The sequence below is a fragment of the Apaloderma vittatum genome, unplaced genomic scaffold, assembly GCF_000703405.1.
Source record: "Apaloderma vittatum isolate BGI_N311 unplaced genomic scaffold, ASM70340v1 scaffold13691, whole genome shotgun sequence".
In the NCBI taxonomy this organism is placed as follows: domain Eukaryota; kingdom Metazoa; phylum Chordata; class Aves; order Trogoniformes; family Trogonidae; genus Apaloderma; species Apaloderma vittatum.
The window spans coordinates 91,194-110,536 of NW_009700924.1; the positions used below are offsets into that span (position 1 = coordinate 91,194).

General features: G+C 35.5%; 1 protein-coding gene across 1 annotated transcript in view; it reads left to right on the forward strand.

Annotated features, from left to right (window-relative positions):
- Window positions 1-380: 380 nt before the first annotated feature.
- Window positions 381-19,343, forward strand: part of LRRN3 (leucine rich repeat neuronal 3) — a 34,188-nt gene continuing 15,225 nt past the window's right edge. The window contains exon 1 of the mRNA XM_009878957.1: window positions 381-517. The gene's annotated coding sequence lies outside the window, so the exon portion shown is untranslated. The remainder of the gene's footprint in view (window positions 518-19,343) is intronic.

The window sequence follows — 19,343 nt, forward strand, 5'->3', positions numbered from 1 at the left end:
ACGGCCAACCAGGCTGGCGCAGCCCCGCGTACACTCGGCGGCATCCGGGCACGCCGAGGCATTGGGTCCTCTCCGGGGAGTGGAAGGGGCTCAGTTATTAATGACCGCTGAGCAGGCAGCACCATGTCAGTGTGACAACTGAGAGGGTGAACGATGCGCCGCTAACCACCATGGAAACAAGGAGAAATAAGAAGAGCTAGTGAGCGTCTCCCTCTCTCTCCCCTCCTCCTCCTCTCTCTCTCTCGCCACTGGATTGCGAGCCTCAGCCAGGCAGGCAGCAACAGCACTCTGGCAAACGTAAGGGATCTCAGCTGGCAGCACAGTCTCTCATGTCGTAGGATATCAATAGATACATCTTTGTATCACACACCCTTAGATGCACACCGACTCACGCACACATGTATGCACATCTATTCAGGCTCTGGCTTTAATACAAGCATGTGGCTACCTGAACTAAGGAATCAAAATTACCGAGATGCAAGAACTCCTCCAGCTTTGAAACTACTCTTATTATAGGGTAAGTTCCTCTTGTTTTTCAATTTCATCCTGACTTTTATCTCAATGTGTAAACTCTTTACCTTTTCTTCTTTACATAAAGTTATTTTATTAGCGTAAATTCACATTTTACTTTCTGAACGGAACTGCAAATGCTTTTTGTGCCAGAGATAATCTAAATATGCTTGCAAGAGTATCAGATTGCTGCATTTGCTAGCTTGAAAGAACATCAAAGGATAAAATATCATAAAGGGAGAACGTTTCCCCTGATGTTTCAGATGCAAAATCAAATTACACAGTTGCTCTGCATTTTGAAACCAATAAAACAAGATACAGGACAGAGTTCTTTCTTCTCTCCAGTGCTAAGATTAAGGGAAATGCTGTTTATGTTAGGACCTAAAAACTACCGAGCACCGAGGCTGAATGAACATATCACAAACAGTTATTGAATTTCTGCCAGGCTACATCTTAAGGATCGTGGCAAATGACTTCGCTTAAAAACATCCCCTTTCCAGTCAGAAGGGACAGCGTGAATGTCTGATTACTGATGCAGCTGGAACAGACGCGCTAGGTAAAAAGGATCGCATTAGGCAGAAGAGTTCTAATCTTCTTTGGTAATTAACAGCATCGCAGCAGGGTGCCTCTAAAGTATATTTTCATGTAAGGAGACTGCTCAAATCCATCACTATAAAAGCTCTGTCTGTTTTAGTATAGGAAGGCTCAGAACTGTTTGTCTTTGCTTTCCATGTCTTTGTTTTCACACATCTAGTTGGGAGTTTTTGCCCAGCACTGCTGTTCAGAAAGAAAAGAAGCAAATGCAGGGAGCTGGAAAAAAGACAGTAATTTTCTATTTTATCAACAAAAAATTCCATGCTTGTACTACTGTTGCCTGATGTGTTTGTATTTATGCCTGTGTATGTCATTCTTTTCATACAATATCAGAGTACTTCAATATCCCTTCAGATGAAAACATATTCAATAAAGTCCATATCAGCATGGATCTGTGATTCATGCATCAGTGAAAGCCAGAGACAGATTTTACTTTACACCATGAAAAAGACAGGTTAGATATCTAATGCATGCTTCAAAGTGAAAAAAATACAATCTGCATCTTCCTGCATATCTTTGTTTGCTTTTTAGAGTACTACTTCTGTATGAAAAACAGCTCGGTATCTAGATTAGTTCTCCTACCCCTTTTTCTCCCCCACCCCCTCACTCCTATACACCTTGGAGACCATCACAACGAATCTGCTCCTTTTGCAGCAATGCAATTATTTGCTTGTAATTTTAGGGTTAGTGTGTTTTGAGAAGCAAACATTGTGAAACAGCCATCAACAGATAGCCAATGGCTGTAAGCCTGCCACCTTTCCATAAATGTCAAGAAACGGGTAGCTTAACAATATGTATGGTAAGAAGTCAATTAATTCAGGTGACCTTTGTAAATGGTGACAATAAAGCAGCACTGACAATATGCCACAGCATTCGATATTCCCGCTGGAAAATGAATGAGCTTAAGAAGAGGTTTCCTTTTCAGAGTACAAAATGAAAGGTATTGAAGCATTAGCTCCTGCTATTGGCAAGCTTGCTTCCTCTCTTTCAGATGGTCTGTGAAATCGGTTTAAAGCAAGCTGGCTTATTTTATTATGTGAACCACAACCTGTAGTTCAGTTAATTAAATATCCTGTTTTCACCCACATTGCATGCAGATTTTAGTTCTTAAAACAAGAATTGCAAGCCACTGGTTTGTATTTCTACAGAATGTCCTTTACCATAAGGAGAGAAAACCTGATTCTGATCTCTTCATGCTATAAGCAAAGAACTACTCAGATGAAACTTTTTCAATATACCATGGTACATGCTCGGCTCGGCTTTTCTGAATCTTTATCCTTACTCATTTTTAATGTAGAAAATTAAGCAAACATGAGTAACTTTACTCTAATGCACATTGGGTTTTGCCATATATGCTCTAATGCGCTACTTTAAAATATTATATGGATATGCTAAAGACTTTCAGAAAAATGTGGTCACACCAGTCATACATGTACAGAGAGAATACGCTGAATCTGCATCATCTGAGTACACAGCACAGACATTCTTAACCAGCAAAGCAGTCATAATGTATGGTGACCATATTTTGTTAATACTCCTTCAAAGCTCCGGCAATAATGTAGTAGCGTCAGACAATGACTGGCTGATGTTGTTATGGCAACCCTGAAGTACCATCTTTCAGGGTGGTGGGTCTGAGCATGACATCACAGCATGCCTGTTTGGAGTACCCAGAAGTAGGTGAGTATTTCTCTTTTGCACCAGTGTTAGACCAGATCTACTAGGCCACGTTGCCACCTGTATTGCAGACCAAAAATACCATGTATAATCTTTGTTAACTGATCAGCAGCTTATGAAAATACGTCCTGCAAACCACTTGTGATCATTTGTCCCTTCACACTAGAGGACAAAATTAAGTGTTTGCTACTGAGAACAAACCATTTAGCAGTGTTGGAGTCATTCTTTTTGATTCTTACCCCTAACCTTTACATTAACACATTAATAATGATTCTACAAGAAACCAAAAGCTTTGCTGATTGGTGACGACCTCTCTAAATGGCCGGTGTTTAACAACCAAATTTTAGAGCATCTAAAGCAACAGAAGATAATGCAGTAGAAAACAAAGAGTTTTTCAAGACAAAATCTATCGTATTCCTGAAAGAAAAGTCACCATAGAGTAACCATTAAACCTTTTTTGAACTACAGGCATGTGTTTTTAGTGAGTTATGATACATCAGCATTTTAGTTAATCCATACATCCTTCCTTCGGATAATACCATTAAAAGCTGAAGGAAAACAAAACTCTTGAGAGACAGTTTCAGAAACTATTTCAGTAAACCCTTCCATGTTCAATTCCACAAACTCCACTTAAAACCAACTAGCAAAAACGTACAATGAAAAACTAATTTCACACATAGCACTCAAGGAACTATTTTCTGAAGACCAAAAATCAGTCAGCTTCTAAAAATGTATTATTTTTTTAACAGAATAAGTCTTCAAGCCCTCATGCTACTTTAAAGGAATACTCATTCTAACAATAAAACAAGCAATTAAAATTGTTTACTTCACTGCGAAGAAAAAGCTGGTAGAATTTGAGAAAAAATGGTAGTGACAGATGTCATTAGAAAAGTCATTAAACACATTAGTATTAAGAGAAAAATCAATACTTCTCATTACAACCCTAATGTAACTGTAAAAAAGAATTACCGTGCCTTTTACTTATTCAACTGACCAGTCCGCAAACTATTAAATGCTGTTTATTGTGAAATGACATTGTTCATAAAGAATTTTCCTTAATATCCTTGATGACAGAAACCATACTTAAATAAACAGTGTGACCTTCAGTTTTATACAGAAAATCTATAAATGACGTCATCAATGTTTCCGCAATAAAATCAGCTGACCTGAACCAATAAACTTTTATTAGCACAGCACATGGAGATAGACTTGTCTGCACCAGAGAAATACCTAATACGGGTGTCAATAAGATTATTCCACTTTGGGTTTTTGTGGAGTAGCTGAGTGTGCCACATGGTGAGAAAGAGCATTTTCAGGAGGGCGAAATACAAACTAGTTTCACAATTTTTCCTTGATCCAGTTATCCTCTCCCAACAGGTTTTCCTGTTCTTTGTACATGGAAGAACATGCTGTATAATAAATCAACTGTAATTAAAAGAAAAGCAAATAAATAATAAAAAAAAGATAGTCAGCATGTGCACGTTTTCTTCTCTCAATATTTAAAGGCATGTTGTAGTCATATGAGCCAAATGAAATATAATTTGATAAATAGGTTTATATTTGTCATGCTTATTTACTTCAATTTTATGATTTTTAGCTTTAATTTACAAATTGCTTGGAAGAACAAGCTACACAGATAAACTCTCACCTCTAATGTTACCCAGCGTGCTTACTGGTTCTCCGCAAAGCACAAACACATGCAAAGACATTAAAATGAAGGCAAACCTTAATTTCCTAAACAGAAATTTGTGCAGCGTATCCTTGAAACAATTGTCATTCATTCAGAAATACTACTTCTTCACAAAAGATTTATCTCAGTAAAACTCACTCTCAGCTTTCCTATTCACTGTAACTGCTTGGCCACAACCAGCAATGCCCTAATCCAAAGGAAATAAGAAATAAAATCTCTGTATTCCCATTATTTCTATTCAGCTGCTGTACTTCTGCCCCAAATTTAATGGTAGCTTGACTCTACTGACCTCTGAATTAGAGCAGAAAAGAATTTTTGCCTCTATTCTGCTCTCAATGCTCACAATCTCAGTGAAACTGGGAAATGCTTTTTGACAACATTGGCACAAAAGAAATCATTTAGCAATTCCCTTTCCTGCATAAGCATCTGTATTTAGCAGTAAACACTGCAAAGCTGGATAAAATGCTACGGGGAATACCTTTTCAAAAGTTCTACTGATTATTGGTATTACCCCAAGAGTCTTCTACTAGAGGGTTCTTGTCATGCAAATAACAAGCACTCTGCCAGGAAATACTTTAAAGTCTCTAAAACATTTGGTATAAGAAAGGTAAGATTCTTGAGACTGGCTCTGCTCAAAATTCCCTGGACATCCAGCTACCAGCATGAAAAAATAAAAAAAATAAAAAAATAAAAGACTGCTCATGCAATTCCCTATCTAAGGCACAGACAATTCCAGGATTTACCTGTTGCATAAATTACAGAATAATAAACCAGAGTAAACGTCAGGTAATAGAACACACAACGAAGAGCAAAGTTGTGGAGAGGCATTTTTTAAATCACCATAGAATATCTGAATGAGAGAAGATGACTCTCCTAACAATGTTTACAGAGGTAATGTGATGGTCAGACACTACTAGGGCTCTTCTAATCTGGCCTTGAGAGGTTAGAGGAAACCAGAGCTGACAATCAGGCTGGTCGGCTTTGTCATCATGGTGCTAAAACAAAAAGCCATCCTTATTCAAGACAGCACGAGAAATATATTCCTGACTTGGGAGGTGCTTAAATAAGTGCAATTGTTTAACTTCTTCCCTGAATAGACACAAATGTTTCCTGCTTTACAATAGTGGCACATCTATGCTGAAAACGGAGATATATACGTGTCACCATTTATATTTATGTGATTTATTCTGTACCTAAAGTCCTAATAAAACTGTTCATCTTGACAGGAATATTTTTTATTCAGAAACAGACTTTTCTCAGAGATTTTAGCAGGTGTCATGGTAGCTGTAAATCGAAGGGCTAGAGACATTCATTTCTTCACCCTAAGCTCATAGCCAAGTTCTCTCAGGTCCCTGAACTTCCTCTCCCCTCTGGAAGGCAGCTTTCTCTAGAGGTCGTGTCAAGCATCAGCAATTTCTGCAGATGACACTTAACAGTGAGCTAATTCAGTGCTTCCACCAAAGTGCAGAACTACCTCCCGCATTCCCCAACACCAGCCGGCTCCATGTCCCAGGGCACAGAAGGAGCAGAGACGCAGGAGAACCTGCTCTGGCCGAGGCTCACGTTGGGGCTGAACCTTCCAGAAGAAACTCTTCCCAGAGTAACAAAAGCTCCAAACCTCCTGCACAACATAAAAATGCTCATTTTCATGTGTTCCATGCAGAAATCAAGCAGCGCTTAAAAAATTCTTTCTCCCTCTGTTACAAAAGTATGTTTTATATTTCAGAAACGGTACCAGGAATTTATAAAATACCATGTTTTCTCTTAGTGGGCCATTTAGCTCAGTGGGTTGAGCGCGGTGCTGAGAACACCGAGGTCGCGGGCTCGATTCCCATCCAGAATGCATGTGTTGCCCGATCTAGTCGAGAGGTGGCATCCCTGGCCCATGACAGGGATGTTGGATTAAAAATGATCTCTGAGGTCCCTTCCAGCCAAGGCCATTCTATGATTCTTCTGAAATTCTAAAAATAATAAAAAGCCTTCATGTATGAAAAACAAAATTACAGTCAAGTGGTGCTTCATTATCACTGTACCTTGAGGGACATTACCTGCACAACTTCCATTTAATACCAATTCATAGCAAAACATTTACTTAGGTTATCTCTAAGCATAACACTACAAAGTTATCCTAGATACATTCAACGTATTACACCTTTTTGAATATACACTTCTTTTTACACAAGGTGCACTATGTTAACTTTCAAAAAAAGAGAGCTGAGGCTGTGCAGCAGCTATTTCATGACACTCCCAGCATACAGTAATTTCACTAAGTGCTTCATTTTAATTTGTTTGGCCAGTTACTTGATGGTAAGCCCAAACACAAGGCTAGAACTCTACAGCACTTGAGAAAAATGGAATGATTAATGACCATCATAGCAGTTTATAGAGGTATCATTATGAGGTGAGAGAAGACAAAATGATGTAATTGCAAATATAATGATCTGTAAAGCTAGAAATGTTTGCCTGAATAGCAATTTCACCCAGCACGTATAATTCAGGTAACATATTCTTTTGAATGTTGCTTTGATATAGAATATCTAGTCATCAATATTGTGTCAGACAAACACATTTTCAGTCATTTCATTTTTACTGTGCTGTAGTAGACAAACGGGATATTCAGCATATTACTCTAGCGTTAGACTCCAAATTCCAAACACCAAAAACAGATAAGGAAAAGTACTCTGCAGAGTACAAGAGCAGCAGCTGAGCTGCTGAACTCTGCCTTTCCTAGGCAGAACGAACAGCCAGTCAATCAGTGGAACTGCACAGCAATGGTCTTACCTTTTTCACTTCCATAGACCCAAGAATAATTTGCAAATTTGCACACACATCACACAAACCATATACTTAGATATTCGTACATAGAGTAATTTTAATATGATGAACTTATCTGTTTTTCAGTGGTGTTATCTGTAAAACAGTACATTTTCATACCTAAACTTGCTATCAAAATCCCACAGTTCTAGTATACGTGGGCCATATGCTCACCACTGCTTTATTTCATCAGCAGTCAGGAGAGCCGTCGAATTTGTGTTCACACTGGTACAGATGTTTCCATGCCTTTAAAGCATAATAAGAACCTAACACCAGTTTTGATTCTGTAACAGGGGCACTTCGTGTTATAACACACATTCTTTTGCTGCTAACCACAAAAACAAAAATAAGGGTGCAAAAGACACATTAAAATCTTTGAGATTATTAACCAATTAACTACAACTCACACAATATCTGTAATTTTGCCTGATCAGCCACCGATACTAAGGCATAAATAGCCCCCTCTTCTACCTCTAAAACTGGTGATAGTGTCTATTGCTGTTGATTTCTGATGTGTTCAAGTACCTCAGTAAAACCAGGCTGGATTAAAACCACTGTGGGAGCCTCAAGTGAAATTGTTATCTTTTTTCCTTCTTGATTTTTTGTAACTCTGTTTCCACTTTCTCATTAACATTGTTTTAACAGAGTTCTGTATAAAAGTAATGAGAACTATCAGCTAAAACCAAACAAATTAAACTATTACATTAAAATTTCCATAGTAGATAGAACAATCCAGAAATCTTTCACAGATGGTCCTTAAAATTGCCATCTTTGAGTGTAATTTTACTTCCATTTGTGGTAAATGGCAAAATTCCCATTGATGTCAACAGATGCAGAAGGGATTTGCAAATGCTTTTTCTCTTTGCTTTTTGGTATTTTCATCATTTTTCTATCTAGAAATACAAAATTCATCATATTGGTTTATTTCCACTCATGCTGCAAAGTAAAAGACAAAAAATAGTGCCTTGAGAACTCTTCTTCATGTTTAGAATAATTCTAATGATTATACATGTTATGGTACAGCCTCTTCCTCTAAAATGTCCAGACAGAGACCCAAAACTCTCTGAAAAATAAGATTTCTGATAAAAGGAAACCTACCTAGTCAGATACAAAAAAAAAACACCCTTGAAACCACAGTCCATATTGCCTAGAAAAGTTGGTTAGTTAGTTTTTCAAGTACTACATTCTGACACTGGAAACACATCTAGTTTTCAGCTTCTGGTCAAATGGAGTTTAATTAAGCAGTGTTATACCAAACATTTGGCTACTATTGTCCATTCTGCTTTGCCTGTGTGAGGAAACAGTGATATTCAAAAACAGTGAGTAGTATATTGCCAGTCTTTATGAGGAGGAGCAAATCTCTTCAATATTTAATCCCCACCTTACCATGAAATATAACTTAGAGACATTAAAATGATAATTTAAAATAGAAACACATGGTCCTCACTTTAAATATTTCCTCTTATTTATATTTCATTTGCCTGCAGTCAACATTTTTCCATAGCATCAGTGTTTACATTGCCATTTTATCACCAGAGAGTGAATAGAATACAATTATTCGTATTTTGTTTTCAGAGTTGCCATAATTAATTTACTTAGTAAAAACAAACAAACACCACAAAAAAAAAAAACCAAAAAGTCCCAAACAAACAACTACATTTATTTTGTCTTTCTATGGCTACTTGACAAATTAATAAGGGAAATAAAAAGTTTTATCCAAACAGCATGGACATGGAAGATACATTCCTATTGCTGTCACTAGTCGCAGTACAAGTTTAACTTAATTGTCCCAAACATTCAGGAGAGAGACTTAGCCTAACACTTTGACTTTTCATGCTTTAATCAATAGTGGTCAACTTGCAACTTAGAATTTGTTGCAAAACTTTTCATGATTTGTGTCCTGTTTTCTCCCGTTCTAGTCCAGTCTCATGTACCCATCTCTTGTTAATTAACGAGATATATCTTTTGGAGAAGAAAATAACACACTGTCTTCCTCAGCTACTCAGATCTTCATGTTTGCTGCATAAATGTATCCTCTTCATCTTATGAAAAAGATGTCTAACACTGAAGTTCGGCTAATCTTAAAAAATGCTCTATTCACCTATAATTAGCATGTTCCAATAATTCAGATTATTACTGTCACACTGGGAAAGAAAAAGGAAATGGAGAAAAAAATACCCATCAAAACCTCAAAGAACAGAATTATTCCAGTTGCATATTTTGACCTGTGCTCTTAAGCTACTAGTAACAGATCTTGTGGAGAGAATATAGTGGAGGTTTTTTACCAGAGTTTTTAAAAAATACTTGAAATAAATAGGCAAAATTTAATGTCTAGATTCAAGAACACTAAGAACATTTTCAGTGTTAATGACAGTAGTGCTAGATTCTCTACTGCGCAATTGACAGAATTTACAGTGCATATTCCTATATATATTTGTATATTTTTGGTATAATTTCTGACTTTTATACCCATTACTAACCTTTTTCACAATTACATTCAGAAGCTGCTCTAGAAAAGATTGTACTACTTACATGGTTCACCAATTAAAAATGTGTGATTATACTGGAAAAACAGTGATTCAAATAGAATAGAACACATCCTCTTGTAACTATGTATTTGCTTAAGGGTTTGGAAAGAGGAAGTGAGAGAAAGTTTTTTGAATTCATATTTAGGTACTTGCATAAAATAACTTCCTCTAATAATGTTTACATTTTAAAGCTGATGACTGCCAGTGTCTTCAGAGGATTTTCAATGCAATCCAGATCCAGTTGCCTTTTTTTAGGTATTTAAATATTGCGTTTATTAGGCATTATTTAACAATAAACAATAAATAGAATACTGAAGTAATATGACATGCAATTTCAAAGATTTAATTGCTGAAATGTTAAATTACCAAAAAACATTGTCCAATTTCTCAAATACATTTAGGGTCCTTGGTCATCCTGGCTGAAGTATATACATCAATATACTTAGAGCTGGCATACTTGGAGCTATGCCAACACAGATCCTGGCCTTCTGTTCAAAACTGAAATACCTTTTGGTCTTTTAAGGGTTGGAAAAATCCATAAACTTTCTGGATTTCAAGTGTTATTCTTCATCACTGCTCTGACAATCTCTGTGATTTACCAGAAGTTCAAAGAAAATAAAAAAAAATAATCATTTACCTCAAGTGAATGTGGATTAAGTCTTTGTAATCTTTGCTTTAAATTTGTTTTATGTATTAGTTCATCAGAGGATGTCTTATGTTGGCTTTATACCAGCCTTAGCAGCAGCAAAAAGACATAGAAAACATTACCAAAAAATGAAAACAAATTGATAAAAGGTTTATATAAACACACACCACATATATGCCTGACACAAATATAGCAGGGAAATGACAATAACTATGTTGAGACTATAGTCTATCTATCTACAGGCACTCAGTCGTAAGTACACAAAAGTTGTGGTATACATACACTACACTGCTATTTAATCTCCCACACAGAGGTCAACCAAACTTTGAAAAAGTCTGAGTAAATTTTAAGGAAGTAATCTACTTCATCATTAATTGAAGTGTAGATATTTTAATAGAAGTGATAAATAGTAATCAATACTCAGGGCTTAAGAAAATGTTCAATTCAATAAAAAAATAAATTCGCATTACCTTTGCTTAAAAATAAATTTTGCTTGGCATGTCAAAGTACAGTATTGAATCCATATGGACCAAAAATCAATCACATGAAATGCGATAGTCAAAGGACAAGATTAATAAACCCTGCAGAACAACTAGTAAGAAACTCGGAAGTTTGATTTTACTTTGTCTGACATAACAGCTGACTTTGCTTTGAGCAACAGATTGGACTAGATAGAGGCTGCCTGAGGTCCCTTCCAACTTGACTGTCCCATGATGCTCTCAGTAGAGCAGCTTGCGCCTTTGTCAACATTGTCTTAGGTGACAATCTACAGCACCACTGTCCTCACCAGAGCCTGCCAGATGTCTTAGTACGACTGCATTGGATGAGAGCAATTAAGATGTTCGGAGAAGTTAAAGCCACAGCCCAGTCTGTCTTGCTGTGAGTTTTGAGTTCGGTCTCTGAGCCAGTGGCATGGAGTTTTGAGAAGAAAGACAATCCGACAGACTGCTAGCATCTATAAAGGCAATAAAACTCCATTTAGTCGCGAGGCAATATTTGCTTTGTTGTTACCTACCAAAAGAAGGGTAATTTGACCGCATCCCAGCAGGATACTAAACATTGTTTAAATGGCCTCCTATCTTGTTTAAAATTTTAAAAATAACACACTATATTTAGTCAGATAACAGAAAACAACTATTTTCTGGTAGGAGAGGAGAACAATTCCCTGAAACATTAGCATCTTAATTTGCAAGCTGTGTATTTGTGCTCAGCCAGGTGTTCAGTGTATTCCACAGATCTGAGGCTGAATATACTAGAGTTTTCATATAGTCTTGAAAATACAGCATTAGCAATGGCGAATTAGAATTAGTATAATAACCACTTCACATTAAGGGCTAAACTTTGGCTTTCACTTTCTAGAATGGTATTTTATTTCATGTAGAGAAACTGTTAAACTGTTTCGCTCTTTACATCATATAAACCTGCAACAAGTTTCATGAGTAGTGTTTCTGCTGAGAAATCTTGCCAGTGTGGAGCTATTATTTGTACTGAGTTTCTCATAGTTATCTCCAATATCAAGATTCATCCAGTAATTACTTCTACCAGAGTAATTTAAAAAACATGAACTGGTCAATTAGAATCGCCTATAATTTAGAGTGCCCTTATACAGATGATTAAATGAACACCATTTTTAGTCCTAATCTTCAAAAAAAGACAGCAATGTGCAAAGGATGACAAACTAGAACCATGCTATAATACTATAGGTGTCTTCACTGAAGCTGTGGGGTGTAGATCAGGGCAGAAATAAGCTGCAGCACCAAATCCCAGGATTTGCTCTAATGTTACCCGTGGATAACTAAGATAGGCCTTTCAGCTCTAAGTTTTGAACATGTATAAAATCATTCTCATGAGATTTGCCTAGTACTGTGCTTACAGGACAGGTTGGGAAGCCCTTAATGTATTTTTCTCATATTAAAAAACATCTTGTTTGTGTTTCTGTTCTTTAGCATAAGTAAAAGCGATAATTTGATATTATTTTTAAAGAAAAATGCTTCTGAAAAATAAATTATACCACTGGTATTAATCATCAATATTAAATCAACTCTCTAAATCAGTATTCCAACATAAGCACATGCTAAAAGCAAAAGTATGAAGTATAAAGAAGTTATGGAAGTACGAAGCATTTCACCAAAATAACACCAATGCAGTATTAAGGACTATTTCTTAGCTACGATCTTTACATTTGTCTGACAAAGTCTGCTTGTTGCCTTTCACTGGTGTGAAGTATTTGTAGCTCAAATAAAAATGTTAACGATACCTCATAAAACTATTTCCTCTTACAACAAGGATGCATTTCTCATTATAAGACAACTTGCAGAATTCATTACCAAACATTTTCCAAAACAAGCACAAAAAAGTTTCCCTTAATAAGAACTCCTGTTCAGGCCCTAAACTGGACTCTTGTGTGAAAAATAAAATCTCATCTATCTAAATGTCTGTTGGCTTTTCACTCAAACACTCATATTCAAGAAGATGCTTAATGGAATTTGACCAATTACGGGAAGTCATATTTAAGTGTAAAGGATAACTTTTAAAATTTGACTTCATTTCTGCTTGCATGACCTGAAAATCACAGCCAGAGAACGTGACCAGCACTTAGAGTAACCGTGGCTATATCTTATAGTAAATATAGAGTTTGACAGGGCAAAACCAGTTTAAGCTTAGTAGTTGAATGCTTAAATGACTTCCTGAGCCATCCAAAATACAATTGTATGGGAGATTCAGCTGAAGAAGATCTAATTCATTGTTATGTAAATACTATAGAGAAAAAACAGAAAGAACAAATTTGACAATATGAAACTGTATACGATACTGCTTTCCACACTGCGGATTTATATGTGTTTTATTCTTGGAATTTTTCTGCAAAATGTAAAAAAATGGTTACCCTAGCAACTGCCACATGTTGCTCAGTTTATTCCTGCAATACAGAAGAGCCTATAAAAGAATAATGCTGTGCACTTTTATCAGGATCTCTCAGAATCAGGAACTGAGTGTCACAACATGTACATGTATTTTATCAAAGTTTTAAGAAGGCATATTAAAGAAAGAGTAGTTGTATATATTTCACATATCTTTTTGCAATCTCATTTTCTTTATTGATTTACGTGTAAATTAAAAACAAAGACTAAGCATAAAGACTAAGCGTTGTATGGAGAAAAAATACATACTCTGTCCAACCTGACAGTTGTCTTCTGCATTCTCTTTTCATTACGGTCCTAACAGAAAACTACACCAAACAAGTAAAACTTTAAAAACTTCTTTAATGATGTAGGAGACACTATCTTCCAAAGCATAATCATAAGGTAAATCTCCAATTCTCATCATCCATGAAAGATAAAGGTTTAGTTCAAAGTAAGAATTAAAGCATTTCACAGTTAATCACCTGCCCTTCCTCCCCAAAATGAACTCTTATTATGTGCCTAGGCACTATATAATTTACAGGGTGAAGTCTTGCAGTAGCAAAACAACGAGCATGCTAAAAAAGGAGCCAAATAAGTGAGCCATTAATGAGCACACCTTAAGGAAATCTCTGTCAGTTTTTTTGCTCTTGATGGCCGGAAAGAAGCCTCTCTGTCCACCTGAGATCCACAGCCCAGGTCCTAGAGACAGACCTTTTTTACAAGCAGTCAGCAGAAGAATTAAGCCAGGACTCAAACTAGGGATATTAAGCCTTTATTTGTTTCCATTCTCCCAGTGCATCTTTTTTTCTAGTTTCTACATGAAAATGGTAAATACTTGGTTAAACCCTGACTCCTCGTTCCAAATACATAATTGTGGCCGTTTGGATAATAAAAATATTTCTGAATTTGTACTTGAAACAGAATAATAAAAAATTAAAAAGCCTTTGGATTTATATAAGCATTTTTATGTTTGAACATTCTTCCTGCTAGCTATTTTCACAAGCTCCAACCAGTAAATGCTGCTCTGCCTATTTCACTTGTCTCCGCTGATTTCTTCTGTGTCACCACACACCTTAGGAAAGAATTCAAAAGCTGAGGAACAGCTCGACAGAAGAAAACAAGCCCAGATGCATTTCTTTCTGCAATTATCAGAGACGGGGAGTTTGTTAAACTTAGTAAGAATGGCATTTGGCTAAAACTGCAAGTTACAGTATTAGATTGACAAGAAAAACATAGATCTTGTAGAAGTCCTGAGTTCCTGAGCAAGTTAGAAGTTTTGAACAGGTTTAGTAGCATAGGAGGGGAACATGGCACATGGACATAGCGTGGGAGGGTAAACTAATAGAGGTTAATTCTGTATTTAGGCTTTGGGAAGAACTCAAGCTAAAAGAATTTCAGGCATTAATGAAGGCTTATGAGATGTCTGTGAATTGGACAAAGAGTAACACATTAATTTCATATATGCCACATATAACTATGCATGTTGGGCAGTCCAAATGCTAAAAGCACTTGAAAAAATTATTACACATAGATATAAAAATAAAACCAACAAATTCAGGTACAATACTATGCTAGTCCAGAACACACACAGACAAATAAGTGATTAGATTCTTACAACTTAAAATAATTGACCTTTAGTAACACATACAATAAATTATTCTTTTGATGCTTACTTTAATCAAACTACAGAAACAGAATAGCAGGGAACATATAAACAGAATTTTTTTGCATTCCCTCAGGGCACAATATAGAGTAATCAATTGTAAATTAATTGGAGGAAATTTGTTTTGCATAGCATAGAGAGGCAAAACATTAATTCAGAATCATTTGCTTAATGGCATTTCTAATATGTTATGCATGTATTCAGCCTAGTTCTTTATAGTGAGATGCAAAACAATTACCAAGGATGTAAATGCCAACAAACTGTAATCTACAACTCTATAAACAAGTAAAACTAGAGTCAAAATACTAGATAATCTTTAATTTCTACCAAGGAATATTCAGAGTATTTATCTGAGTGCATCAAATCCTTCATCAATTAATGAGAATTTATAACCATTTTAGTACATTTAGGCACATGGTACAGACACTCAAAAGCAGCACAGAGGTTGCAGGTTGTACAGGCTCTCTGTATGTGAGCATCCAAATTGGTGCTCACTCTCCATATGTTACTACTTTAGTTCTTACATAAACTTAATACCCGTTCTAAATACACTTTCAGTAGAAATCAACTCTGGCTTTTAATAGTACAAATACATATGTCTAGAAATTATTCTCTTTATTTTTAAATGAAATCCAGCTTGTGGTTTGTCTTGTATAGGTATAGAGAAATAAACACATAAAATACCTATAGACAAGAGAGAGACAGAGACATGTTTTTAAAAGCCACTCTATGGTTGAAGTCCTCAAACACGTCTTCAAGGGAAAGAACAAGCACATAAAATAATAAAAGAAAAATCTGTAAAAAATTAACAAGCATTTTGCATTTTACTGGCCTTAAGAAAACTAATTTTAATTGGTGACTTACTGAATGTGAGATTCAATAAATGCCATTCTAGCTCTGATTAAATGTCAAGGCCATAGACGTGTTCTTTCAAAGTGAGTTGAGCAATAATTTGGTGTCTATAATGAATGTTCCAGATGATTTGTTTGTACAATATTTTTCTTATCAACAAAATTCCATGATCTGGTGTCTTAAACTGTAGCTTCTTTATTATGCTATTTTTTTTGTTTAATAAAGTTTCATTTTTATTTTTAACAATAGAAGAAACCTAATCCAAACCATACCTGATTGTGACTAGATCTCTGTTAGTAGGGAGAGAGGAAGGAGCAGCCAGGAATCTTATTGCTTATATGGAAAAGAGTGGCTCGTGATGATTTTTGCTTTTCATATCATAAATGAGATTTAAGAACTCCATATTCAAGTTCCTGTCCTCAAATCCATTTCCACAGCCAGAGGCATCCTTGGTCTATGTGGTTATCTCAGAAAAATGAGGGTTTATGACTTTGTACAAGTCTAAGTTCCAGAGGCACTATAGGTCCATGTGGTTATCTTAGAAAATGAAGCTCATCACCATGCTATTCTATAATCTATGCCTAACCAGACACAATTGAGCCCTTAGGAATTAACAGACTTTACTGACTGGCATGAAAAGCATCTCTCAGCAGAAAAAAAACCCCATTGTGCACTGGATCATTCTGTTCAATTTCCTTACATATAAGAATTCAGGAAATAACTTACATTATTTTTTAAGTACTTTTAGTATTTTTAGAACATATGTCTAGAACACAAGAAGATAAACCGGGAAAAAAATGCACAAAATATTTGCAAAGACTACTGAAACATTCTGAATGGTATTTCAGGACAATAATTGCACCTTATTTGTTTTTGCTTTTCAAATTTGTTTGTATGAATAAATTTGTGTTCACACAAAAAGCTGTGCAAAACGTATTTTGGGTCTATTACTTGAAATTCTTCAGCTGCAAAGCAAATTTTGGTTCAGATTCAACAAAGTTAATAAGCAATAACTTACAAAAAGTGAGTCATTCACTTAGAAAGTAGCTTCAACAGAAAGTATTACACAGAGTAAACAGTAAACTCAGAATATCAAACAACTATGAGTTACTGTACTTATTTAAATTGCTTAAATGCAAAAAAAATATTAAAAAGAACATGTAGTTAACTTCCATAATCTGAACTGGTAAATGAAATCTAATACAGATGACAGCACACTGCAGAAAGTAGGAAACATTGGTAACCCAAAGACACATGAAGTTTAGGCTAGAATTTGTGATCTTTCGGATTATGTGCAATAAAAGCTGAGCTCTTGTAGGAGGCTGATGGCATGGTAGTCACTGATTTCACTTGTCGCCTAGGAAGAAGTCTAATTCTTACTACATGGCTCACCAACAGCCCTTAGACTAATAGCCTTAGCAAAAAAAACCCAACAAACAAACAAAAACAAAACAAAAAAATCTCAAAGGACAAAGCAATGAATTTATTTTTTATATATTTTTATTTTCTGAGAAGTGCTGGAATTCACTGAATAGAGCAGAAGTATAATTAAGTTAACATCGATTCAGTTTTACTTCCAACTCAGTGAACTTCCAAAGATGGTGAGCAAGAGAATTACAAAATAGGAAAAAAAAAAATTCCTTTCAAATTCTTTAGCATGACTGTGATTTTTTTTTTTAAATTTGGTGATCTCAGTTGAAGCTTAGCTTTATAAAATAGCTGTGCAATTATAAGAAATTTGTTAACTTCCTTCTTGATGGTTAGAATTCTGAGACCAATTCGAAGTGATAACATTATAATAAATTAAAATCTTGATTTATTTTGAAAGCTATAAGTACAAACATAACAGTTCTTGTTTGCTAGAGTTAGAAGGAGAGAGTAAGATGAGGGGAAAGAATTTGAAATGTTTTCTTACCAAATGCATTTTGTTTAAACTATAACTAGCAGGAAGACTATGATTGTTACATATCAGCATCCCTCAAAATCAGGGTGTGCAAGGCTGGAAGATACAGATGGAGCTACCTTAAGTTGCTTTCCAATCAATAAATATCCTGAGCATTTTCCAGTCACAGAATTAAATTAGATCACAATTAACCTCAGCTGGATTCTAACAAACATCCAAACTGCAGAATACTCTACCTATCTCCTCCTTCATTTCTGCCAATCTCTGCAACTTTACTTTTATTTCTACTGACAATGTCTGGTTTATGAAGAAATAGATGTGATATTGCAGGAAGTGTCAGTGCCCCCTTCAATATTGTCACATCAGACAGAACTCACTGAAAGCTGACAATAATAATTCTGAACATAAAAAGGATATTTAATATAAAGACTGTATTAGAAAAACTGTTGCTTTAAAGGTATGTTCCCTGACTGAGCAAAATAATTACCTGCATTTGTCTGGTACTTATTTATAAAACCCATCTAACCCTGCAACATTCTTTCTTCAATGTGCAGAATAAAAGCCTAAAACTTCCAAACATTAAAATGTCAAACTAGTATGTGTAGCCTCTGGAATTAAGGATTTTTTTCCAGTGAGGCACATTCCGGCTTATGCTTCGTAGCTGTTGCTTTTTAAAGAGAAAGCAATTACGACCATGGTGAAAAATTCTTCGAGTGACTTTTGTAACAAAAATATTATAGACTCAGTAACAATAACATAGGAATGAGCCTGTTCCAAAGAAAATCTGCCTAAACTAATTACCAAACTAATGAATGCTAATCAATTCAAACCTTAATAACAGCTTGGAAAATATGCTATTTCACAATTAAGCAAATGAAGCCAAAAGATTATTTTTTTTTCAGCAGAATGTGCAGCTTTAAATTTCCATTAGATTTCAAGGATAGCGTTTATATATAAACTGCTATATTATCTCTACAGTTAAGCATAAAAAAATTAAAACAGACCGTCCCATTCACCGGAGGTAGTTAGTGTGTTTTAAGATTCTTTTATTTTCTGTAACAAGTTGAGAAAATTTGCTTCTCTCTTCTTAGCAGTTCTAGAAATTGAGTCCATATAGAGGACTCCATTGGAGGGCATCAACAGGAGCATTTCTGCTTTAATGGAATGGACTTCTACCTTCTCTGACACAGTCACAAAGACAAGGTCCTATAGCAATTCCTGAAAGAATTAAAACCCTGAAAATAGGTTGGAAGACCATAAAGAGGAAACTCATCAAAACGCATTCACCTTAACATTTTCTAGGTTATCAGTTTGGCAGATACACAGTATTAAAATGAGATTATCCAGCCTAAGAAAAATTAAGCTAATAAGCACTCTGAGTGCTTATCATCTGAGCATGGTTAGTAGTTAACATTTTGATCTGCAAACACTAAGCATTCCCTATACCCAAAATGTCCTTTTTACCATTTTATGTATTAGGTCATCATCCAGGATAGCTGCGATAAGGAAAAGGACTCCCAATTCTTCTGGAAGTATATTCAAAAGATCTGTTAAGTATCAACAAAACAG